General features: G+C 41.7%; 1 protein-coding gene across 1 annotated transcript in view; it reads left to right on the top strand.

Annotated features, from left to right (window-relative positions):
- The window catches only part of LOC147673844 (uncharacterized), a 413,651-nt gene that overhangs the window by 102,988 nt on the left and 283,848 nt on the right, over positions 1 to 26,815 (top strand). The gene's annotated exons all lie outside the window — the stretch shown is intronic.

The following is a 26,815-nucleotide window of genomic DNA, read 5'->3' as shown; positions in this document are numbered from 1 at the left end:
GTCATGAATTCTCTTTGTAACCAGAGTTGGCCGAAGTCATGAACAACCCCATAACAGTACTGGCTGTCAGTATAAACAGTTACTCTTTTGTTTTTCCCCCGTTTACAAGCTCTTGTCAATGCGATTAGTTCTGCTACTTGTGCAGATTTTACTTCGCATAGGTAAGACGCTTCCAGGGTTGTTGCCAATGTGACTACGGCATAGGCAGCACTCAGACCTCCATCCTCATGTCTTAAACATGAGCCATCCACAAACATCATAATATCCTCATCAAGTAAGGCTATTTCTCTGATATCAGGACGTGGCTTGGTGCTAAACTCTGTTAAATCTATGCAGTTATGCTCCATTTCATCCTCGGCTTCTACATCCAGAGGAATAGGCAACAGGGTTGCAGGGTTCAAGACATTGCACCGGGAAATAATTACATTCTCAGCACCAACTAGAATTCTCTCATATTTAGTCAGCTGACTAGGGGTGAGATACTGGGTCTTGGTTCGGGTCAGTAAGATCACAACAGAATGAGGAACATATACAGTGACAGAATGTCCCATAACAATGTTCTCACTCTGTTCTAGACTTACACAAGTAGCAGCTACTGCTTTCAGGCATCCTGGTAATCCAGCAGCCACTGGATCTAAAGTGGCCGAAAAATAGGCCACGGGACGCCTGATCAGCCCGTGCTCCTGGGTTAGGACTGAGAGCGCACAATTGTCTCTGGTGTCACAGAACAATTCGAAGTTCTTGGAATAGTCGGGCATTCCTAATGCGGGAGCTGAGCACCGACAATTTCGCAATTTTACCCAGGTGTTCATGCTTTCATCATCCCACCTCACTGGGTCTTCCACTCCTTTCTTGGTCATTTTTATCAAAGGTTTGGCCAGAGCTGCGAATCCCACAATCCATTGTCTGCAGTATCCTACAACTCCTAGGAACATTCTCACTTCTTTCTGGGTTCTGGGTAGGTCCATATTTTGAATTATCTTGATCCTTTCTGTAGTGACTTTTCAAATCCCTTTCTCTATCTGGTGCCCCAGATATTTCACTGAGTTCCTACAGAACTGTAATTTGTCTGGTGATACCTTATGACCTCCTTTTCCTAGGTGATTCAACAATGCAATGGTATCAGTGACACAGTCGGTTTGACTTTTAGACGCCACCAGAAGGTCGTCGATGTACTGTACCAGAACAGACTCTCTTGGCAGTACTAGAGATTCAAGGCATCTTTTTAGGATCTGGTTGAAAATCGATGGACTTTCGGTGTACCCCTGGGGGACACGATTCCAGACATAGACATGGCTGTCAAATTCAAAACTAAAAAGGAACTTGCTTTCTGGATGCAATGGGATGGAAAAGAATGCATGGCACAGGTCAATGACAGTGAACCATTCTGCATTCCAAGGAATCTGATACAGTATCACTGCGGGGTTGGGCACAATGGGACAGCAAGGTACAACAATTTGGTTTACCTTGCGCAGATCCTGCACTACCCGGTACTTTCCGCTAGGCTTTTTAATTCCAATTATTGGCGAATTACAGGGACTGCTCATTACTTCCTGTATGATGTTCGCTTCGAGCAACCGGTTTACTTCACGTGCGACTCCAGCCTTTACTTCTGCACTCATTTTATATTGCCTGGTTTTTGGATAAACAGCATTTGTTTTTATTGCTATTTTAACTGGGTCTACATTTGCCATTAAGCCTACATCTCTTCCAGTGAAGTCCCACACTTCCGGTACCACCTTTTGTTGAAGTTCCTCGGGTAAGTCTTGAATGGACAGGGGTCTAATTTCTGTATCTGGTCTTAGCAGCATCAATTTGTACAGGCTATCTTCATCAGGGGTCTGAATCTCAACACCATTTGGTGTGCAAAAGATGGTACAGTTCATTTTGCACAACAAATCTCGTCCTAACAGGTTCACAGGACTGGAGTCACAGACCACGAATCTGTGCATTTCCTTGAAATTCCCTATGGAAATCTCCATTGGTTCAGTTACCGGAGTACTGATTATCTGATTTGAAACACCCACTACTTGGATTGCTTCTCCCGAGAGGGGTAGGTTAGGAACATCCACTGTTCTTACAGTAGAACGGGTAGCACCAGTGTCCAACAGAAAGGTGACGTCTTTTCCCTCAACCTTTCCTTCAATGTATGGTCCAGTCTGGTCTACCGGTAAGGAGGCGCCAAGTACGCACTCCTTGTCCTCCCCCCTCAGGCCCCGTCAATCTTGTTCATCACAGAGGAAGGAATCATTTAACAAAAACTGCGGAATTGCTGCATTTCTCTCATTCTCTCCTTCCCATACCTCCGCCCTTTCATTCTGCTGACCCTGATTCTTATAATTCGGTCTAGGAGCGCGAGTCACTGGAGGTAGCTTTACCTGTTGCTGGTTCTTTCGTGTCCCCTCTTTCTGCACCTGTGGATTTAAACCATTTACAGGGGCATTACCAGCCTGCAGATGTGGACACTCGTCTCTCCAATGCCCTATCTGACTGCACCCGTGGCAGGGGAACTTTTTCATAGCCTCCTCCCGACTCATTTTTACCCGGGGTTTCCCTCCTCCCCCAGTATTGGGATTTTGGGCATTATTAATATTATTCAATTTACTTAACTGTTTTTCTTGCTGTTCAGCCAATTTCACTTGTGCCCACATAACTTTCTCCTTGAGGGCTTTCTTCCTGTTTTCTATCTCATCCTCACAGTACTTGGCATACTTGAGGACATCATCTATGGGCTTGCCCTGCCAACTGATTTTATTATCTCGAATCCACTGGGATATTTCAGGCCTTAATCCTAACACAAATCTATAACTGAAATGGGTCATGTCTTTCATGTCCACATTATCAATTCCACTGTAAGTTTTGAACACCTGCAGTAACCTTTCATAAAAGGAGTGAACAGTTTATTCGCGCTCTTGGGTAGTTCTATCTATCCGGGTCCAATCAGTTTCCTTTGCGGGCACCTTTTTCTTTAGGTATTGTATGACTTGCTCATACTTCCTCATTACTTCAGGTGAGGGAGCTCCGGTTTTGGAGTCTCTCTCATATTCATCATTTGGCCAATCAATTTCAATTTTGCACTCAGTCCATAAATCTACAGGTACCACAATGTCGAAAAACCCATCCAGGTCTTTCAGAAGACATTTCTGAACCTTTATGAAGCGTTCGACCTGTCTGTACCAGTCAACTGGTTTTTCCCGCAATTTTGGAAAGTCATTAGTAAATGACACAATGTCTTGTCGGGACCAAGGGACATGGACATATTTTCCCCCGGGTACTTCTCTCATCGGACACAATTTCTCTGTAGGACCTACTTCTTTCAGCACGTATTCTGAAGCCATGGGTTGAGCCCTACTGTCTTCCTTTTTCTTTGCCCACCGAGTTTTCCATTTCTCCACATCCCCCCATTTCTGTAGAAGCTTTAGCAATTCCTTTATCTGGGTTTGTTTTCCTGTCACATTCATATTCTCTAAGTCTTTGTCGGAAAAATCTGCTCTGTAGGGTTTCTGAAGGACTTTGGAACGACTAATATCAATTCCCATGTCTGCGGCAGTGTCCATCAATCTCTCATGGAGCAATCTAGCGTTCCGGGTAAGGTTTTTGCTGATGAACAGTAACTCGTCCTCGCTAAAGGAGTTTAATCTATCCAATCCTACATTACCAGCCATTAGTTCTTCTATTTCTATCCTCAGCCTATATATCTCTAAAGGTTTGGGTTGGGGTGTTTCCTTTTCTAATTCTTTGGTCCATCTATCCAATTCTTCTGGAGACACTACAGTGGCGCTCCTGAACCCTGAAGTGGTTTCAATTAGGACTTCTTAGGATCTGGCCTGATTTCTTGCCCTCGGTACACTTGTTCCAGGTTCCCTTATGGGCAGATCCATTAAGGAGACCATTGACTCACATTCACTTTCTTGATCCTCGACTATGAGCGGCTCCTTTCTTGGGGGAGGAATACTTGGGGTTGGTATAATCGGGGTTATAACAGGGGTCCTTGGACTAGTCAGTCTATCCCCGTAAAGGGGTATAGCTGGACCAATAGTAACTGGAATGGTCAGTGAATCCGGACTGGGATTTATCTGGGCTATGGTCTGAATTAATTCAATTCGTTGTTTGGTCAGGGCTTCCCTTTCTCGCTCACGCAAAACCCTTTCTGAAGAATTGTCATGCATTACTTGAGGTACCAATGTAGGGTAAATATTCGGGGCAGTCGGAGTAACCAAACTTGGTCGGTCTTCCCCAAAAGGACGGTAATTTGGAATCGTGGTACTAGGTCTGCAAAACCCGTCACCATCACTGGCTTTTCTTTCAGTGCCAGGCACGTCAGTCTCACTGGCCCTTCGATACCTGGGATATTTAGAGAACGGATTCTGTGGACTCATAGGCTCTGACTCTGCAACATAGGGAGGGGGGTTTTTCATCAACAAATCTTCTAGGTGTTCATCTTCTGAGTCCCCCACGGTCATTAAATGGCGGGTTTTCTCAGTACATTTCTCTTTCTCTTGCTCGAGTACCCCCATCATTGGAAACAGCCCCTCAACCATCATATTCTGTCTCCACTGTTTCATTTTCTGCTCTTTGGTTTCTTTTTGGACCCGTGGATACCATTTGCTTACTCCCTTGTACATTCGGGGTCTATCTCTTTCCAGAGCTTCAATCTCCCATTCTTCTAGTGCTTCGTACTGGGTTAATCTGGGTCTGGGATGCAATTCATTCATTAAGTTTATTGGCCAGGATAGTGCTTTCTCTAAAGTAATCCTCCCTATGGGAACAGTTTCGCCTGATTCGTAGGAATTGGGAAAATGGTAAAGAGTCCCTCAATGCCCTGGGGTGATTACTCGAGTACTCGAACAAAGTGTTTCTCTCGGTGGGTTTTCTGAATAGCCTTGTAAGCAATTCGCCTTCCTGATGAAAGATTGTCAAATCCAAGAAATTTATGGAAGTCTTATCAGATGTGGAGGTGAATTAGAGTCCCAAACAGTTGTTATTCATCCAGTGTAAAAAGTACATTGATGTCTAATCTCCATATCATGAAGATGTCATCAATGTATCTGCGCCACATGATAATACCGGAGAAGAAGGGATTAGATGGTAGTAGAATTACCTGCCTTTCAATTTCGTCCATGAACAATATGGCCAGGTTTGGGGCAAAAATCGCGCCCATCGAGGTCCCCTTAATTTGCTGATAGAAGAGGCCTTGAACCATTTTCCCAATTCCTACGAATCAGGCGAAACTGTTCCCATAGGGAGGATTACTTTAGAGAAAGCACTATCCTGGCCAATAAACTTAAAGACAGGGGATACCCGAAGAAAATTGTAAAAAACGCCCTCAAAAGGGCCTGGTACCGCCCACGTGAGACACTCCTTGTTCCAAACCCAAATAAAAACATGGACAGAGTAGCATGTGTCACAACTTTCTCTCCCATCTCCAACAATCTGAGAAAAATGATTCTAAAACATTGGCCAGTTATTAATGCAGGCATTCTAGAAATCGAGCGCCCCTTGTTTGCTTTAAAAAAAAGTAGGAATCTAAAGGACCATCTGGTTCGCGCAGCGCTCCCCAGTCCTAACCACTCTTCTACTCTGGAGACAGCATGGGGTCTGTCCCCCATAGTTGGACATGTCAAATGTGGTGGATGCACAGTTTGTAATTTAACAATTGAAGGTAAAACATTTGTGTTCAACAATGTCACCTTTAAATGTAACACTCTCCCAAATTGTAACACAAGCAATGTTATCTATCTCATCCAATGTCCGTGCAACAAAAACTATGTTGGCCAAACCTCACAAAAAATTAAGACTCGTGTTTGCCAGCATACAAGCCGCATCAGATGTCGGACCCCAAATGCCCCACTGGTCGAACACTTCCTGGAGGCAAATCATGATGAGGACGACATTCGCTGGACTGTTCTAAAGGCATTGAAACTCCCCCAGAGAGGGGGCAGCATGTCCAGTCTCCTTAACAAAGAAGAGTTGAAGTGCATAATTTTGCTGGACTCTATTCGAAATGGACTGAACCGGACAGAGGATTGGACATCGCTAATCTAAATGTCTATTGATGCGCAGCCAGTAGCAATGCTTCATTCATTCATGAAGTGACTCACGTTAAGTAACATAAGACTTGTTCACATTCTGACTGAAAACCAGAAAAGCCTTGAGATGCGAAGAAAAACAGAAATTAATATAGAAATGATTAACCTTGAAAGTCTTACTACTACCAAGCCGTAAATCATTGTTTTAATTGTTTTATAATCAAATGTGTATGAATGTAGAGCACTAAAGGCCCTCACTCGTCACGGTTATGAGCACATAACTGCACTATAAGCCACCACAGAACCCTTTATAACCACTGACCGATATTAAATCAATTTTGGGCTCGAATATCGCTGCCCAATCTATCATGGCTACGGCAACACATTCCATTGGCACACCTGCCCAGCCATTCCCACCCCTCCATCATGGCCGCCAAACATAAGGAAGCTGTGCCTAGTCCTCCCTCAGTTTTGGCACCTCTCTGGCCTTAAATGACCAACCAACGAGGCACACTTGCACAGCGGATTTGCGCTGCCATCGAAGAGGGAGAAGACCATCGTGTTTCTTCCTCCCACCCACCGTCGCTTCCATTGAGAAGTTAGGTAAGCTTGTTTCCAGATCCGCCTGGACTCCTTCACCACAATTATGGAAGGGCCGCTCTAAATGTCATTTTCACCATTTAGCATCAAGCGTGCGGACCAAATCAAAGGATCCATCGCACTCCGCCAACCTAAAAGGGAGAAGACCCTCGTGCTCCTGTCTCCCACCCGCCGCTGCTTCCAATTTGAAGCAAGGTAAGCGTCCAATTTCACCTGCTAGTCACGCCAACCTAGACCGTGAAGTGCCCGTTCCCAATGGTAAAAACATTTCCTTACCATACAGCACTCTGCTCCCAGAGCCTTAACAGAAATGGAATAAACAGAATCCCCCCACAAGGAACAATCGTGCCCTCACGACCCTGACTCAGGACCCGTGAAGGTAATTATCCCCGGCTCTAACAATAACTTCAATTGCATGATTAGAGTTACCCCCTTAATTATTTTCAGACGGCCCGGCAACTGCCCGTAGGCAGTCCCACGCCAAACCAAGCCTCTTACGGACTTGGTAGGTCAGTGCTTCTCTCAGCCACGTTCACCACCACCCCACTTCACCCACGTCGATTGCAATCCATCCAAAATCTAGTCTGGCAATCAGGATCACAATTAGGCGATCCAAAATTGAAGTTCACTGGTTAACCACCGTCACGAGCACCCCAAAGTTAATTCTTCGCTTACCTCGAACCAGAGATGTCACCGCTCACCTTATTATGCACTAGTGAACAAAACCAAGAAATGAATGACCACCTAAACACCAAGTCACCGCGCCGTTTTTCACTGTGCTAAATGAAAATGCACGCATGTATATAAAAAACTACGATATGACATCACGACTCACCGTTATCCCAGATAACTCACTATGAGATACAGCTAAGAGTGGCCTTATATTATACCTTATGCATGAACCTTGCGGAATGCTTATTACCTTTATGATTTCAGGCAGATGCCTTATGTTGTTTCTCTATTTTTTCCCCTTTTTCACTCTCACAGGCGTTCGTATTGTAAACAGGCAGTGATTTAAAACAGTCCTGATGATGATCCCGTTTTATTAGGAGCAATAGGGATCGAAACGTTGACGCTTTAAAAACAGTGTGACATGTAACTCATTGTACATATTAATTTGTATACACTGTTGATTGAGATTTGCGGAACTGTTCATTTATTTATTTATTTATTTATTTTTTTTAATCCTCATATTGCGAAAATTTTATGTATTTTGGAAAGTTTGATTTCTACCTCTGAAGCTTTCCTTTTTGTACCGTCACTGCCCAATGGTCTCTCTTTTCTTGGGAGTTTTCCCTTGTCTTGCTAGATCAGAGGAGAGCCTTTTCCATTTACATATTAACATATCTGTAGTCGAGAGGGAGGGAGCTAGCCACCTTGGCTACTTCTATGAGTATCATACTCATAACACAGAATACGCTTTCGCTTTAATCATAGGACAGTGTGTTCCGCCCGATCCTCAGAGGTCAGATGTTTCTCCATGATTTCCCAATATTTAAACCTCTTACTAGTTTTTCCCCTTCTGTCTAATTTATTTATTTTGATAGCTGAGTTTAACCACTCTACATGTGTCGGGGGATGAGGACCTATCCACTTAATGCAGATCTCCCTTCTAGCTATCACCATTAGTACAAAGAGTAATTTTGCTTCCATTACTGTTAGTTTAGCTACCCCCGTTGTGTTATCAATCCCAAAGAGAATAAGAGTTGTACTTACATTTAGATGTTTCTGAAATATTGAGTTCAACGTCTTACCAACTCCTTCCCAGAATGTTCTCAAAGATTGGCAACTCCAGAACATATGGACATCATCTGCCTTCTCTTCCCCACATTTAGGGCATTTTTTGATTCCCGCATTTTTAAATTTTGAAGGCTTTTTCGGTGTCCAATAGGCTCTATGCAGAGTATACAGATGATTTCTTTTTAGTGCCGCTGATTTTAATGTTGACCAACATTTCTCTATTGAATCTTCCCATATATTTACTAGGTCTTCTGAAGCCAGGTCTTTTCCCCCGATTTGCTCTGCCATCTGGGAGCTTTCCTCTTCATCTGTTATAAAGTTCCAATACCATTTTGCTACCTCCTTATTTATGGGTAAGATTTTTATCTGTTCATTTAATTTGCAAGCCACTCTCTGGCTCCAAAGAAACTTCTTCTTGTCTGTAAAACCTTTTTCTTTCCACTTACCCCTTCTCTTAATCTATGGTTTTTCTATGTTCTTGGGATAGGTACAGGATTGTGCCCTATCTAAATGTTCGGATTTGACCCCCTCCAGGTCAATTAATCTTCTGTTATTTCTGAAAATAAAATACTCCTTGCCCGGCTGGGTTTGGAGGAAAATATAGTACTTATTGTGGTCTATATTGCCCTTTCCTTATATATTGCAACTCCTTAGGACCCTTGTTCCTTTTAATCAATCTGGTTACAACAGAGATTGAGCAAATTGAAAGGAGACTCTCCATAGGTCAACAACAGCCTAAAGGAGTAGAACAGGAAAATTCATCTGGCCCCCTCCCATTATGGCCTATTGTTGTAATTACCATCCCCTGCCAGCACAGCATTCTGTCTGATGGTTTAGAGATCAGTAATGGAGATGAGGTCATCCTTGACTCAGAATCACGACCTCAAGCTGACATTTCTACCGGAAACGCAGTGCCAGCTATTAAAACAGCGGGGGGGAAAAAAGAAAGAGGGGTGCATCTAAATTCACGACCAGTAAGAGGAAACATCCAGCTCGGCAGAAAACTCAACCCACCCCCCTGAGCATGTGGAAACGAGGAGCATATGCTGCTAATACTACTTCAGTAAGCCTAACTGAGTCAACAAATGAGCCCACTGTAGATTTGACAATATCCGAGGCGGTAACTAATTCCACTTTTACCCAAACCGAAAAAATAACCGCACAAGGAACAAGTAGGATTTTGGATTATACTTTTATTGACACTATAGTGGACTCTATTCATGGTCGTTTAAAAACTTTGGTAGACAAACAACTCAATGCTTTATTTAAACGCCTTGATAGAATGGAAAACTTGGTTAAGAAACTTTATACGCAAAGACAAGTGGTTACTGTTGTTGCTAAAATTATAGGGGAACATAATTCTAAACCGACAGAGGCCGTTGCTCATGGCGTAACTAAGGAGGGCGTTGCTTGTATGTCCCCTATTGTTAATATTACATGTACAATGTGTGGCAATTCTAAGAACGATGCCGGTCCCAAACCAACTGGTAGTCTGAAGCCTATGGCAAATTCGGCATCTGGAAATAGGTCCACCTGTAATAATTTGCCTCAAACATCAGCAGTAGTCATTCCTGCACACTTGGGAAATGCCCCCACAAATTCTGCTATTGCCCCAGCTAATATTGCTGCTCCTATTAATTTGGGTAATATGTTCTAAATTTACCCCCGGAAGCATGCCCTTACGTTTTGATCCTAGCCGGGGTACCCCCGCTTAAAAAAGACCAATCTGAATCTTGGGAACAACTAAAGAACAAGAGCATGTATTGGTTAATGAAGTATAAGGGTTTAGGGTCCACAAATGCTAACGAAATAGTAATGGTCCGTCGAGTAGGGTGGGTGGGACCATCAGAAAAGAACATCCCAGGTGACTGCATAGTCGTGAACTTTAGACGCCCACCCCTGGTGAAATGGCTATTACGAGCTCGAATTTATAACAACACTGCCCCAACTCAGATACACCCACTACCCTTAGGCTTTTTCTATAAACCTCCCCCATGGTTATGCAACCCTCTAACCCCAATATATACCACACAAAATCGGTTTACAGCCTTGTCAGGACTGACTAACAAGTCAAACACTGGCCACTACACCTGAACCACCGGAATCTTTAGTTAAATCTCCAACTAATGTAGAATCTAGAGGCTCAGATCCTAACCTGCATGTGTTAAATTGGATTATCGCAGGATCGAGATACAAATTAAACTCGATTGAGTGGGTTGATTTGATTAGTGAATATGACATCTTGATGTTCCAAGAGACATGGTGCACAAGCGAATTGATCTTGGAGGGGTTTTCGTGTTATAATAGCATTGTACCAAGTCCAAAAACGGGACGTCCATGTGGGGGCTTATCAACTTGGATAAAGATTGCAGCTGGGGGTAGCATAAAACCTGTGGCGACAAATAATGAGAATTTTCAAGCCACAATCTACACAAGGGGAGCCTCGATAGGTTTAATTAATTTTTACAATAACGATTTTATATCATTACCGAACAGGAATTTTATCAATTTGTTTAGGTGGGGATTTTAACGCACGGTTACATAGAGATACTGACAATACCACCCTCGTAAGGGACAGGTATAATGCATGCAAAAGGGGCGAGGAGCTCAGTAATTTTTTAACCTCCCACAACCTAATAAATACCATGGAAAAGGCTGGCGCCGATCTGACCAAAGACCACTTGCCTACTTATAGAGGGCGTGGATGCTCATCCACCATAGATTATGTTTTTATATCATTTGCATTGGAATTTTTTTTGTCAAGGCTGAGGTTTTAAGAACTAGTCAAGGTGATCATAATCCCCTTATAATAACTATCAGACTCTTCTCGAAATTTCTTACTCGTAGAGAAATAGGGGCAAAACATTTGGTGTCATCCACCGACAAACTCAGAGTAATCTGGAAGGGTGTAGATAATAAGGCCCTGTTTGAACGTATGATAAAAGCACATCCTTTATTGGTAGATACATGCTTATCGAGCAGCGCCGCGGTAGTGAAATCCTTGAGGCCTTTAGCTGACTGTGTGCAGGTATTAAACATATAGGGCCAGATGCACCAAAGGGTTTTGCCCATTCTGTGTCTATGGGAAAATGTGTTGATGCATATGGCTCATGATCTCTAAACCTGCCATTAACCCAAGGAAGAACTCTAGATGGTTCGACTGGACATGTTCACGGGCTAACAGAGACCTGCGTGTAGCATTAGTGGCCACACCCAGGGATCTAATCTTAGTCAGATTGCTAAGAGCCGCCTATAAGGAAGCAACCAAATCCCGTTCTGAAGCTATAATAATAGAACGTTGGGAAAATCTTGCTTGCGCTGCATCATTTAAGGATGTAACTGGATTTTGGAGTGAAGTTAAAGAAATGAGATCTATGGATTCGGCTATCACTCCAATAAGTTGTAATATACCTAGGGAACTTTGGGAAGAACATTTTTCTAGAATCTACACTGCCCCCATAATGATTCCCAGTAATCATACATCTCTTCCAGCCTCTCAGTTTGTCACTACTATTTCGGAAATCGAGGATGCTATAAACCAAAGCACAGGGAACAAAGCCCCAGGCCCTGGTGGTTTGTCTATTGATCTTATAAAACACACACCAGAATCTGGGCCCCTCTTTTATGCAATGTTTTTAATAATCTGACTAACACATCTATCTCGAATTCTTGGTCCACAAGCATCATCGTGCCCATTTTCAAAAAGGGGGATAGATCCAATCCGAGCTGCTATCCCCCAATGTATTTGATCGACAACACCCTGAAGATCTTGGGTAGGGTTGTCTTTAATAAGATTAGGAATTTGGGCTGAAGACAACCAAATTTGTAATTATTGTCAGCTGGGATTCAGAAGCAATGTTGGCACTGTGGAACAGTGTTTAAACTTGAATCTTATTTTGGGCAAATACCCGATCGCCCAAAAAGTGCCACTATACCTAGGATTCAAGGATCTAACTTCAGCTTTTGATTTTGTAAATAGATCGCGTTTATGGGAGATCCTTTTAAAATATGGTTTGGATGAGGCCTTGGTTTATTTCTTGGCGTATTTGCACAGGGACTTAAAGGCACGGGTGAGGATATGTATTGATGGGGAGGTTTCTGGTGACATCACTATTGGTAGAGGGGTCAGATAAGGGTGCGTTCTGGCCCCTCTACTTTTTATTCTTTATATAAATGAACTGCACAACTCCCTGTCCACACTGACTAGTGATGTTCCCAAAATTAATGGTAAAATCTTCCCCGTGCTTCTCTATGCTGACGATGCGGTCCTTATGGGCCTCACACCGAACGCACTACGCACTTTAGTTACTGGATTTGTATCCTTTATGGCCAATTTGGACCTTTGCACAAATTTAAAAAAATCATATATAATGACTTGCGGGCCAAAAAAGGATTTTATGAAGTCTATACGATTGGGCAGCGAATCACTAGCATGCACTAGCACTTTTCCATACTGGGGCCTAGTTTTTGCAGACTCTGGCTCTTGGCAAGTCCATGTAGCCCATGGCAGAACCAAACTTTGTAAAGCAGTGAATTCCATCATTAGCCTCAGGCAACCAAAACAGGCCGAGGTGGTTGTACCATTGATTCAGATATATAAATCACAATGTATACCTACAGCCACCTATGGTGCCGAAGTTGGGGGTATGTGAATTGTAGTGGAATCCAAGTTGAGGAGAATAGGTACTGTAGAAAAATCCTCGGGGCTCAAATCTCCTCTCCAACCTACATATGTCATAAAGAATTGACCTTATACTATGTGGAGGATTTCATTAGATCTCGTCCAGCTTTAGTTTGGATAAAACTATAGCAGAACCCTGCTGCCACCCTAACCAGAGAAATAATCACTGACTGTCTCAGATGTGATAAAGGTGGGAACATACCATGGTTCACGGCAGTAAAAGACAGTCTTGCAAGCATAAATCTGGAGCATATATTCACACACCCATTAAGAGCAGAAACCATAAGTATTAAATCCGTAAGGGGGGCACTGTACGATTATTATTTTAAAGAAAGACAGAATATAGAGTGTCATAAAACATCAATTATTAGATACATGACCCTATTGGAAACATTAAGCACTCAAACCCATTTGCCACAGCAATACCTCAGGAAAAGCATTGGGAAGTGGAAAAGGAGCTTACTCTACCGCCTGAGGGACGGCAGTATAAAATACTCACTCTGCTTTCCGATAGTACCAAAAACCTTGAGCAGACGAACTGCCCTTGTGGCTTTGGCAGTAAGCAAACAGTGGTACATTTTTTATTCTTTTATAAATATTATTCAAGATACACAAAACAGTATTTAATTCCTTTCTTTAAGGCTAAGGCTATCGTGGATTTTGAACAAGCTTATCTTGAAATTTTAAAATTGGGAAGTGATGACCTGATATTCCGTGTAAGCACGTTTTTATCAGTTGCAGTACACTCGCGTGTTTCCATGAGTGAATGAATTTCAACACCTCATGAACCTTATAATATCATTCTGAGCAATTCCCCGCTTTTCGACACATATTAACACCATCTATATGTCGATGATTCTGCCAGAATTGGGAGGGTATTGTGTCTTGATGACTGTTTGCTTATCATTTCATTTTACGGTGTATACATATTGTTGAATTTGTACAATCAAACCAATGCCATGTTTTAATATTGATACCAATGTTGTAATTATTGCTTGATCTATTGGCCAGCTTTCGCACTTTATTCACAATGCACTTTATATGTGTTATAATGCGTTATTTTGCACCTTGTGACCAATGCTGCTAGTTTATAGGCCCATCCAACATCTTAAAGTTTTAACAGCGTAATATGTATTTACATACACTTGTTTTAAAAATCTTCCTTTTTAATGTTGTTGTATCTTGTTCCGGTGGTGATAAACTTTGCTTTTATGGATATTTTTATCCGAATAAAGATTATTTGACTTGACTTGACTTGACTTGAGAAGTTAGTTACAACATGACACGTTTGGTGGTGAATAACAAGGTCTTGGGCCATTCTGTGCCAGTTTTTGCACTAATTCTTGATCTTTTTGGCATTTGGATTACACATTTTTCTTTCTTTTTCTATATCACTCTATCGGTGAGACTGACTTGGTGGATAAAAATAACAAAATGGTGTCTATATTTTCTCATGCTCTTTGTTGACCACAGAGATAATCTGGTATAGTAAGCGTAGAAGAGACCTTCTGTGGTGTGTGAAATCTCCTATGAGTTTAGAAAACTTTTATAAATTTGTATATATTTGCATATGTAAATGTAGAGGATCATACTTATTTGTGTTCTTAGGTTTCCTTAAAACCCACAGTCCTGATGAGGCCCAGAGAAAACGGGCTGAAACGCGTCAGCTTGATAGATATAAGAAGCCCTTACAATTTCGACTCATATAAAAAAGAAACTGACCACACAATCTAATATAGAAAAGGGGCTGGGACTCATTACTACCCCGATTGGTGTTGGCATAAAGGTTATATTGATGATGCGGGTTGCGAATCATAGTTGTGCAAAGAATTGTTTAACGCACCCCCATAAAAATTAGGGCAACAAGGATTCTGTTTGTGAAGACAAATCGCTCATGTATGCCAAATCTATATAAGTATAATTTTTTTTCTTTTTCTTTTTTGTATCACAATTTTGGGTAGTATTAGTTTTTTGGTATGTAAACGCAGATATTTGGTATGCTTTTTAGCAAATATATGCATTGAGATAAACATCTGGATAGCTGACCAGTGTGAGTGTCTTTCAAATAAAATAAATGGCTTTAAAGAGAATATTTCTCCATTGAGGGATTAATTAAGATTTCCTTCAGGTCCATAAACTATTTTTGTAGATCCATTCAGCCGCACCATATTTAGCTTTTTTGCTGAGTTTTAGCAAGGACACACAGGGTTTTTTGTTGTTCTAAATAAAAGTAAAGTGTATAGAATTGATTTTTTTAAAAGGTTTGAGAGGAATATTTAGTGGAATATAGGAGAGAATATAAAAGACAATGAGTACTAACATCATCTTGATATTATCAAGACAATCCCATCATGAAAGATGCAAAGGATTCCATCAACTGAATAATGATGTTATCTTATGTATACACTCTTCTACATTTAACAAGATGGAAGTTTTGATGTGTTGAGTGAATTCGAGACCAAGATATTTAATTTGTTGTGAGTTCCACTGAAAGTTGAAAGATAAAAAGTCTTGTTTAAAAGTGATTTTAGTAAGGAGTAGTATTTTACATTTCTCAATATTTAATTGTGATGACTGCGGTTGTGATAAAAATAACAAAATATCAGTGTGTACTGCAAATTTAATATTTTGATTATTATAAGTAAAACCTTGTATATCTTGGTATTGTCTCAGTCTTGAAAAAAGGGTTCTAATACTAAATTAAAGAGGTATGGTGAAAGGGGACTCACCCTGATGTGAAATAGGGAGAGGTTAGTCTATTTGCAAAAATGGCTGCTTGGGGAGATGTAGAGAGAAAGGATATTAGGGTAATTATTTTGGAACTGAATCCAAACCAATTAAGCATATGAAAAATAAACATCAAAATATACACGGTCAAAGCCTTTTTTGGCATCTAAAGTGATTGCTGATAAAGGTTCAGACATATGTGTGGATTTTGATAAAATAGCAAGCAACAGACATATATATATATACCTCCCTTTAAAAAAACGAACTGTTCCTTACCTAAAAGATCAGGAAGAAAGGATTCTAATCGTAAAGCTAATGCATATACAAAGGTTTTGTAATCAGTATTAACAAGGGAAATAGGTCTATAATTTTTACAATATTGGGGATCTTTTCCCTCTTTTGAGATCAAACAAATAAGGAAATCTAGGAAAGAACCAGATGATTTACATAAACTTGAGAAGGAACTTATAAGAGTATTGATTTTAAGAAAAAATTATTTGGAAAAGTATTTATAGAATTCAACAATGAAACCTTCTGGACCAAGAGCTTTCTCTTTTTTGAGTGAGTTTAATGTGAGATGAAGTTCTGCTAGTGTAATATCTGATTCTAATTAAGTAAAATCAAGCTGTATATTGAAAGATTTGTGAATACTGGAAAGATCATTTATAATGGCAGAGTCAGATGAGGACCTTTCCAGAGTATTCTGAATCTTTATGTCGAGAGGGTCTGAGAATTATCTAATATTGATTCAAATTGTTTTTGAGGTAATTTGCTCATTGGTTCCCAGATTTATTTTAACCACATTAAAAGTTTGCCCTGTATTTGAGGAGATATGTTGATGTGTTTTTATTAGATAATTTATTAAATGTAAGTTTGGCATTAATAAGTTATTGTAAACATTGTTTTGATCTGGAGATATAAAAGAAGTGATCTAAATCATTAATTGTTACTAGAACTTCTTTGGATTGAGTGTGAGATAACTTTCATTTCTTAGATACTTAGTTAATTATGTCACAGGCTGACGGCTTGAAGGCATCCCAAATAGTGGGAAAGGCTACACCATCTTTTTGATTAAAATGGAAGTATTCATGGAAAAATGAAGTAAAAGAGGTATCCAATAGAAGTGAGGTATTAAACCTAAATTTTTTGGTGAGGTAGATTTAGAAAGAATGTGCAGTTGTATAGAGATAGGGGCATGATCAGAGATCAAGATAGAACCTATATCTGCTTAATGTAGATTTTGAGTTAAATCATGTGAGATAAAAATATGATCTATTCTCAATTGTGTATGATGTAATGGAGAAAAATTTATGAATTCTTGCAATGTGGGATTGCATAATCTTCAAGCATTAATGAAATTTCTCTGAGCAAAGGCGTGAACAAATGATTTATGTGATTTATTTGGGATACACTGAGACATGAAATTCCTGTCAATAAATGTATCTACAATTTGGTTACATTCACCAGCTAAAACAAACGTTATTATCCAGGCATTTCATAAATTTGTGAGCAATATTAGACCATAACAGACAACCTAGAGCAATAGAACCATAGACCTTAAAAAGAGAAACTGGACCTTAAAAAGAGAAACCGGACCTTTATCAATCAACAGTTGAAAGAGTAACCATTGTCCGTTTTTATCAATTTCCTGGAATATCAAATGAGTATGAAGGGATTTATGACAAACAGTTCTAGGTAATATTGTTGCATGTTTCCCAGGTGGGTCGGTGAAATGTTGTTTTCTCTGGGAAACAAGAAAAAATTGGACTTAGAACTCTTTGTCATAAATCCCTTCATATTCATTTGATATTCCAGGAAATTGATAGAAACGGACAATGGTCACTCTTTCAACTGTTGATTGATAAAGGTCCAGTAAGATGTGCTTGCAAGAGGGAAATATTGGCAGCTAGTTTTGGTAAGTGAGTCAGAACTCATTCCCTTTTAATTGGAAAATTTAAATCTCTGGCCTTGCATGATATATGAACCATTAAAGAACAAATGAAGTGATTAATATGAAGTTAAAGCATTGAATTGATATATATATATATATATATATATATATATATATATATATATATATATATATATATATACAGTAGGGTAGTTCAATGGAAAGATAGAGTATAGTGGAAAGAAAACAGACAAAGGGACCATGTGGAATTTTCTGTCAAGTCAAATGATCTTTATTCGGATTGTAGAACATCCATAAAAGTACACATAAAATCCAGCAATAATATAAAACACAGATTCCGTCCCACTTATACAAACTCATAACAACATACAATTTAATCATGTGCAAAAGTACAATTCTTAGTGCAAAGTATACATTGTGCAATAGGCAAATGTGCAAAAAATATGCGTAGTGCAAATATTTCAATCAATTAGCAGAGAAGCACGTGATCGTACAGCTGCTTTAAGGAAGCTACTCACTCTGAGGATGGCCTCATCCGTCTTTAACATTAAAATATCTTTAAAAGCTAGATTAAAATCGGTCAGAGCGTTTTTCCTACAGTACGGCATTATAAAGTGCAAAGTGTGCATTCTGTAAAAACCGCAAAAGAAAATGAAATGGAGCAGACTTTGTGTACCACCGAGATTGCAGGGACATTTTAAGTTTTCCACACATTTATTAAAAACGGAAAACAAAGTAAGTTTATAATGCTTCCATCCCTGAATCGGAATAGCAAACTCCTATTCCAGCTGCCTAGTTTTAAGCGTAGATAACTCTGAGGTGGGGCAGATGGTTTCTCAAATAACTCCATAAAGGAGGTGTATCTAATTGTAGAAGATTTTGTCAAGTCACGCCTTAGCCTCTCCTTGCGGTAACATTCATAGAGAGCCCTTTTTGTTAAATTCTTATGTAGATGGTCAATCAGTTGTGGGGATGTAAAAAGATGACCCAGGCCCACACTTGATAAACTATTTTCTACAGCCCTAAACCAGGGTATACAGTTAGCCTTCTCACATTTTAGGCAATCCCTAATAATATCACGTGACAGGGAAGCAGCGGAATTACACCAGATTTTTATCCAAAACAGTGCTGGTCTGGATCTTATAAAAATCTTCAATATAAAGGAGGTTTAATTCCCTATGGCAAATGTAAGTTGGTGCACTTATAACCCCCCCTAAAATCTTCTGACAAAATCTGTTTTCTTCGGTCTGTAATTGTGTGCTGTTGGAGTAACCCCATATCTCGGCACCATAGGTGCCCACAGGTAGACATTGTGTTCTATAGATTTGTAAAAGTGACACAATCACGTCTGCTTGTTTGGGTTGGCGAAGGGAGGTTAAAGAGTTTATGGCCTTGCTCATTTTATTCCTTCCCAAGGCAACATGGGGTTGCCAAGAGCCAGTGTTGGAAAATAACAGACCGAGCTAAGGGAAAGTGCAAGTGCATTTTAAAATATCATCCCCTGATTGAATGTGGCTTATTTTGTAACTTTTAGGGCCGCAAGACATTATAAATGACTTTTTGAAGTTAGTACAAAGGCCCAGGTCTGCCATGAATTTAACAAAACCAAAAATTAAAATTCGCAAGGCGTTAGGTGTGTGGCCCATAAGGACCGCCTCGTCCGCATAGAGTAATGCGGGAACAGAATTGCTGTTAACTTGCGGAACATCATTGGTTAATTTGCTCAAACAAACACTCAGATCATTTATATACAGAATAAAAAGTAGGGGGGCCAGAACACAACCTTGTCTGACCCCCCTGCCGATTAAAATGTCATTAGAATCTTCACCATCGTTATTTATACGAACACGAGCTTTCAGATCACTATGAAGGTGTGCCAGAAAATAAACTAAAGATTCATCTAAACCATAATTTAACAAAACTGACCATAAACGGGAACAATTAACAAAATCAAACGCAGAACTTAAATCCATAAAACCAAAATATATGGGTGATTTTTTGGCAATCGTATATTTAGCCATAAGTAGGTTAAGGTTCAAACACTGTTCCACCGTACCCACTTTACTCCTGAACCCTAGCTGGCAGGGATGTAAGATGGTATTTTCTTCCGCCCAAGTACTAATTCTATTAAAAAGAACCCTGCCTAAGACTTTTAGAGTATTATCAATTAATGATATTGGGCGTTAACAGCCAGGGTCAAGTCTGTTGCCTTTTTTGAATATGGGTACGATGGTACTACAAGACCATGTTTCCGGGACAGCAGTGGTGGATAAATTATTGAAGACATTGCATAACAAGGGTGCCCAAAAGTCAGGTTCAGGTTTAATTTGATCAATGGATAAATCATCTGGGCCAGGAGCTTTGTTGCCAGCACTTTCAGTGATAGTGTCCTCAACCTCAAACAACAGAATATTTAAAGGCTGTATAGCAGGGATAGTTGTAATTGGGTTGCCAGTCGCAGAAGCGTCATAGATCTTAGAAAAATGGTCAACTCACGCATCCCCTGTGATATTGCAATTAATGGGGCAGATGTTAGAGCCCAGTGACCTAAGATTCTTGACAGCCCTCCAGAATCCTCCAACGTCTCGTAGGGCTGCGGTACGGACAAGGGAATCCCAGTGATCTTTTAATAGTTCGTCTGATCTAGTTTTTAGACAAAGTTTGTATCTGAGTCTCAAGGTCCTTACCAGAGACGGGTCTCGTGGTGCTGCAGTAAGGGCAACCCTAAGTTCCTGGTTGGCTTTGGAGCAAGAGGTGTCGAACCACCTGGGATTGCTATTAGTGTGGGCTGGAACTGGTTTAGAGATTTCCCCTTTTATTACCTTGCATAGCTCACAAAAAGACTTAACAATGTCAAGCCCCGGGCTGGTGGTTGATAGACATACTGACACTAGAGCAGGATGTTTTTTAATGACTCTAGCCAAGACTCCTTGGTTGTCTATCCCGCTCCAAGCCACCCTTAACCTGTCGGTTGATGCCATTAACGGAAAGGTGTCGAAAGGATGGGTATTCAGCTTACTGCTAGGGATCTACTTGCTTCTTTCCTAGCCAACAGAACCCAGGCGGTCACCTTGGGCCTTTTTCAATCAGCTGATTTGTCGTTACCGTGTGGGGTCCCTCAAGGCTCATCCCTAAGTCTGACACTATTTAATATATATGTGTCGGACCTTGCTAGTGTCATCAAAGCACACGGGATGAGCCTAACCTCATACGCTGACGACACTCAGCTGGTACTGGCCATAAAGGGCGATGGACAGGAGGTGGCAGAAAGATTCCAAAGGGGGATGATTGCTATCGGTGAGTGGATGGCAAGAAATTGCCTGAAGCTCAATTCCGATAAAACGGAGGCGGTTATCTTTGGCAACCTTCTGCCAGCCTGGTCTGCAGCCTGGTGGCCATCGGCTCTTGGTATCCCTCCTACCCCCACCGTTAGGGTCAGAAACCTAGGAGTGACATTCGATGACCAGCTCAGCTTCATGGCCCATGCAAATAAGGTGGCAGCTAACGCCCATTTTAAGCTTAAAATGATAAAAAAGATCATACCTTATCTACCAGATTCAGCAGCCAAGACGTTAGTCACCTCCCTGGTCCTGACATCGTTAGATTACTGCAACGGTCTTTTGCTTAATGCACAAAGCAGAGTCACTAAAAAACTACAGACTGTGCAGAACGCAGCGGCACGCGTGCTGTCCAAAAAACCCAAATTTGCACCCATCTCGGACACTCTGAAAGGTTACCATTGGTTAACCATCCAAAATAGGGTAAAATTCAAATCACTGTGCATAGTCTATAAAACTCTGCAGGATCAAGGACCGCGCTTTCTTAAAGAGCAACTAATTCCTTATAATCCGCCCAGAATACTTCGCTCTACCTCGCTCAACCAACTAGTGGTTCAACGAAGCAGAACAGTCTCTTGGGGTGACCGCCGCTTTTCTATTGCGGCCCCTAAAATCTGGAACTCCCTACCAAACCACATAAAAACAAGTTCCACACTCCTTCAGTTTAGAAAAAAATTGAAAACGTGGTTATTCAACCAGTAAAACTAGCCTCCGAATCATCTGATCAGGGAGATACAGCTTTGCATACTAGCGCCGAGACGCCTACGGGTAATTGTACGCGCTCTACAAATGTTATTAAATAAATAAATACGTTTTTTGTCCCAATTTCTATTCTGTTTGTTGGTGTTTTGGTTAATTTGAGGCAAATTAAAATTGGATAGTGGTCGCTATACGGAGACGTGATAACCTCAGATTTCAAAAGGAGATCCTCAAGGAGAGATGAAATGAAAACATAATCAATAGTGGTAGAGCTCCCACGGCCGATGTACGTAGGGGCGGGTACATAGTTCACATCCATATCCAATTTCTCCATAGCATCAACTAAGTCACATGTTGCTAACAGGTCTAATAGTTCTTCACCTCTCCTACAAGGCAGGGAACTATGGTGAATGTGTGCATTGAAATCGCCTCCCAAGCAAATGCCATCAAAGCTACCATATTTTTGGCCATCCGCTACTTCATCAATAAATGTAAACAAATCCAGAAAATTAATGTTGGGATGGGTTGTAAAATCATTATTATAAAAATTAATAAAGCATAACTTTAACCGTCTTGTATATTTCAATGCCATAACATTTTGTTGGTGGTTGGCAGTAGTTCAGTTTTAACACCAGCTGTAATTTTGACCCAAATTGATAAGCCCCCACTGGGGCGGCCAATGGGGGGAGATGGAACAATCAAATTATGGCAGCTGTAACCCTCAAGGAGTAAAGATCTTGTACACCAAGTTTCCTGCAACATTAGGACATCAAAGCTTGTTACCCAATCAATCCAAGACTTTATATTCATTTTGGCGTTGAGGCCAGCAATGTTCCAACTCAAAATGGAGAATTCATCAAAATCCATAGTAGAGGTTTGGCCAGGAACGCCTTTTTGGGATCAAATGACATCCTACACCTGTCTGAGGAATTCAACAATGTTGCACTAGGACAGATGGGTAAGTTGCCAACAAGGGCCTCATTGTTGGTATGATCATTAGCTGAGGTGTAAGAAGGAGTATCTAATGGTCAGTCCAAACTCCATGTATCTGCCAATGCGGAGAATCTATTAAAAAGTGGGAAAGGCGACTGCGCTGGAAAAGGTTGGAAGGAATGTGGGGCAGAAAAGGGTTGCATAGGTGGGGCCCTATAAAAATAACCCAAGGGCAAGAGAGTGACAACAGCGGAAGGTCCAGTGTTGATGTTATTATGGTTAAGTATGTATTTAGCAGTGCCAGGGTGCCTAAAATTTAGAACGATACAGTCCCCATTGAAATCTTTGCGTAAGGGACCAATCCAACTCACACGATGGGCAGACAGAATTTCATTCCTAATGTCATAACCTACACCCTTGTGTTTGGTCAGCCAATCAATACACTTATTATTCAACTGGACCCAGGATTCCCCCTGTCCTTCCTTGAGAGGTGGGACGCCAGCCAATACTAAAATGTAAGGGCAGGCGTCAGGTGGTAAATGAAGGGTAGGTTCTTGAGATTTTCTGGGTATACTAGCTATTGGTTGGGCGTTCCTGGCGTTATTACTGTTTTGTACCAAATGATTTACAGAAGGGATGGTTGTGTTATGGCCCTCCTGTCTTGTACTGTTGGGAGTAATAGTAGGGTTAGAAGAGCCTGCGACTACAAGAGGGGTTGGCTTGGCTTTAGTGACAGGTTTAGTCTGCCCTGTGTTAGTGAGCCTGGGTGTGTTATTGGCTATTGGGGTACTGCTAGCAGGTTTAGGAACGTCCCTCGTGCTGCTACTGCTGATGCTAGGCGCACTGCACAAAATAACCTTACTAACAGACTCCAGGTCCTTCAAAAGGCGGTCACCCCTAAGCTGGTCAAGGCTAATCACCCCTTTCCTTTTAACCTCTTCCTTTTTAACTAAATTTTCTAATTTATATAAACTTTTAAAAACAATATTAAATTGCTTTATCATTTGACATTCCAATTGTTTAAAAACAGTATCTACGATTGTCTCGATAAGATTCCCATTGGGCTTGGGTTGAATAGTACTGTCAGTCAAAAACTCAGTCTGTGTGCCCAGGGAATTGTGATCATCACTGGAAATGGTTATGGACAGGGCTAGTACATCAGTTTGCTGTGTATCAATGTGTCGGTTTGATCCCCAGTTTGTTGTTGTTTCCCTCTAGTCCACATACTCTGCGGAGTTGGCTGGTTCTTATTGCGGACGGGTTGCTTCCTTTTATTAACAATCGATTTCAAGGGGCCCCTTTTCCTTTTGCCCTCACCAACTTTATTGTTCGTGGGCGGGGATGAAGTTATGAGCTGTACAGCAGAGTCAGGCTGTGAGTCAATGGTTATGACCGGGCTGCTATCCCCAGGCTGCCGTTCCGATGATATTAATGTAGTGGAGGGTTTCATAATGGTAATTACAGGAGATAGCGGTAGGTTGTTAGGAGGGTTTGCTTGGGGTGAGTGTAAAACAGTGTTGTTATAACCCAATGACATCCTCCTTTCTGTGTTAGCTATTTCCTCCTGGACCAGTGTTAGTGCATTTTTGAGTAAACATTCAAAGGAGGGAGGTGGGTTGGGGGAAGACGTGGGAGCAGGCACTGTAGGCGTGTTGTTTCGCTTCCCCATGTTGGATTATACCCCGCTCACCTCTTGTAGTGGAAGTTAGGGCTATGGCCCAGCCCAGCCTCCTGCGACCTCTGAGGGCCACAGAGGGCCCGCCCTTTGCCCGGGCTTAGCCCGGCGCTGGTCCGCGCGCGGTCCAGCGACGCGGAAACTGTGTGGAGTTTAAGTGCCTCCTGGCGCTGTGGTTGCGGGCAGTGACCGCTTCCTGTTTCCTGCCGCTGTGCAGGCTGGGTGTTGTAGTTTGCCTTTGCCTGTCTCCCCTCCACTCGGCGGCCGCTGTAGGTTGGAGATGCGGCGGCGGGAGGGAGAGCGGCTGCATACTGGGCAGGTGCTGGCGAGAAGTGCGGGACCCAACAGGCAAGTCCGGCGTGTTCACAGATTGCCCCCGCTCCACCGAAACTGTGTGGAGTTTAAGTGCCTCCTGGCGCTGTGGTTGCGGGCGGTGACTGCTTCCTGTTTCCTGCCGCTGTGCAGGCTGGGTGTTGTAGTTTGCCTTTGCCTGTCTCCCCACCACTCGGCGGCCGCTGTAGGCTGGAGATGCAGCGGCGGGAGGGAGAGCGGCTGCAGGCTGGGCAGGTGCTGGCGAGAAGTGCGGGACCCAACAGGCAAGTCCGACGTGTTCACAGATTGCCCCCGCTCCACCGAAACTGTGTGGAGTTTAAGTGCCTCCTGGCGCTGTGGTTGCGGCGGTGACCGCTTCCTGTTTCCTGCCGCTGTGCAGGCTGGGTGTTGTAGTTTGCCTTTGCCTGTCTCCCCTCCACTCGGCGGCCGCTGTAGGCTGGAGATGCGGCGGCGGGAGGGAGAGCGGCTGCAGGCTGGGCAGGTGCTGGCGAGAAGTGTGGGACCCAACAGGCAAGTCCGGCGTGTTCACAGATTGCCCCCGCTCCACCGAAACTGTGTGGAGTTTAAGTGCCTCCTGGCGCTGTGGTTGCGGGCGGTGACCGCTTCCTGTTTCCTACCGCTGTGCAGGCTGGGTGTTGTAGTTTGCCTTTGCCTGTCTCCCCTCCCTTCTAACAGAAAGAGATAATACATTAGAAAAGAGAAACATACCTAAAACTATTTGAAAAGAGATGGGGGAGGGAGACCACATGAAAAGGATGGCCCATCCAAACTCCAGGGGAAACTAAGGCACAAGGAGGATTGTAGAATATGAAACAAGGAATAGGCCCAGGTACAGATGAGAAGACAACACATGCAGAAGAACAAGTTAGTAGGAGTGAAAAAGTTAATAACAAAACTATCTACAATCTATTTTACAATAATAACATATCAAAGGGACAACAGCTGTGTGTATGTGTTTGTATATATATATATATATATATAATCAGTTCCAGTGCGGACACCTCTATCCAAAAAGCAGCATACCATGGACCAACATTGTTGCAAAGTGGCAGTTTATTTAAAAAAGACCTTGACAAACTCCAAGAGTTTATTTAGTATATATAATATAGTTTATATAATATAGCTGACAAAACCAATGCTTGGATAAATGAATAGCATTATAGGAATAATTTAGGATCTGGGGATCTTGAGATCTCCATGTATTCAACTCTACAAGTCTCAGGAAAAGCCTGCAATTGAATGGGATCTTCATATGTTTTTGTTTCATTCTGGTAAGTCATTTTGAAGAAGCAAGGATGAAATAATCCAAAACAAGCACCAAGAGAGAAAAACATTGGTCTCATAATCAAAAAGCCTCGGCATCTATTCACAGTATGTTTGGCTTAGTCTGAAGAAAAGTAAATATTATGACCTGACCATGAAATCATTTCATCTGTTTGGCTATGGAAAGTACTTTCAGTAGATGTGTCTATTGAAACACGTAAAGAATAACTCCTCTATGTTTGTTGGAAGTAGAATCAGATGTGGGCTGTTGACACAATCTATGTGCTTGTTGGATATTGAGAGAGGACAACTCTGGCAGACTTAATCATTTAGGAAGTAAGGGTTTGAAAAATGCAATCAAGTGTGTACCCTCAGTACTGTCAGGGAGATCATATATACATAAATGGTTTCTTCTGATTCGGTTTTCAAGGTCTTTGACTTGTTTCTGTAAAATATAGACCTGTGTTTGAAGATAATTTGCATGAGGGTAGTTTTGGTAAAGGTTGTAATGTGTTATTCAGCTGCTGAGGTTCTTTCATCCATATGAGACCATCTGTTACTGAGAGTTTGTAGTTTTTCATTTTTGTCTTCCATGAAAGGAGGCAAGGCCCTAATCTCTCCGCACAGAAGATCCATTGGCACAGAAGGAATAGATTTTGTAGGAGATGGTTGGTCTTTCTTGAGTCTTAGTTGACACCTTCCCAGTAACAAGTGACAAAGGAGCTGTAGGGGAAGATGAGGATGAGGTAGTGCATCTATGTACAGGGGTACATGGATATTTTATTGTTACAATCTGTGAGATTGCATTGGGGTTCTCAATATATCTATGAGAGGGGGCACTTAGGTGTTGTTTTGAGTGTGTCAGCCTACCCATAAATAAAAAAT

The sequence above is a fragment of the Lissotriton vulgaris genome, chromosome 12, assembly GCF_964263255.1.
Source record: "Lissotriton vulgaris chromosome 12, aLisVul1.2, whole genome shotgun sequence".
NCBI lineage: Eukaryota > Metazoa > Chordata > Amphibia > Caudata > Salamandridae > Lissotriton > Lissotriton vulgaris.
This window is presented reverse-complemented; position numbering and strand designations above follow the sequence as displayed.